At 58.9% G+C, this 665-nt stretch overlaps 1 pseudogene; it reads left to right on the top strand.

Moving 5' to 3' along the window:
• Positions 1-56: 56 nt before the first annotated feature.
• The window catches only part of LOC106537288 (ras-related protein Rab-3A pseudogene), a 6,981-nt pseudogene continuing 6,372 nt past the window's right edge, over positions 57-665 (top strand).

Genomic DNA, 665 nt, shown 5'->3' with positions numbered 1-665 from the left:
CCTCCCTCCCTCCTTTCCTCCCTCCCTCCTTTCCTCCCTCCCTCCCTCCTTTCCTCCCCCCCTCCCTCAGTCCCAGTCTGATCCAAAGTCCGGAGCTGCGGCTCCAGACTAACCGTGCGCGCGCACCTGTGCGTGTTCTGATCCGGTTCTGAGTCAGTGCGCGCGGCACAGAGCTGCTCCCTGATTGGCTGTTGGCTCTTTTCATTCAGCATCATTTCAGCGCGTCCATGTGAAGCCGCGCGTGCACCGCGGAGACAGACGTGCGAGAGGCAGGTTCGGATAGGTTCGGCTGAGGATCTGCTGGTTCTGGATTCTCGGTTCGGATCCGGCCTGCTGCTGAGGAAGAGGAAGACGACGAACCGTTTTTCTTCGTAGAGCGAGCTGCCTTCATCACGTGCACGGAGGGAGCGCGCGTCAGACCCGCCCAGCAGAGGTGAGGCACACGCACGCGCCTCTAGATCTGGATCCACAACCGTGGATCAGACCCGAACCCGGACTGAAACCTGCATGAGGTTCTCTAAAACTGATCCTTTCATTGGCTGCTCCTCATTACACTTCACACGCACGGATACTGTGCACGCGCGCCAGACGTCACCGAACTGACACACACACACACACACACACACACACACACACACACACACACACACACACACACACACACA

This window comes from Austrofundulus limnaeus, unplaced genomic scaffold (assembly GCF_001266775.1).
Source record: "Austrofundulus limnaeus strain Quisiro unplaced genomic scaffold, Austrofundulus_limnaeus-1.0 Scaffold2229, whole genome shotgun sequence".
NCBI classification, from domain to species: domain Eukaryota; kingdom Metazoa; phylum Chordata; class Actinopteri; order Cyprinodontiformes; family Rivulidae; genus Austrofundulus; species Austrofundulus limnaeus.
Note: the sequence above shows the minus strand (reverse complement) of the source record. Positions and strands in the feature narration are given on the sequence as shown.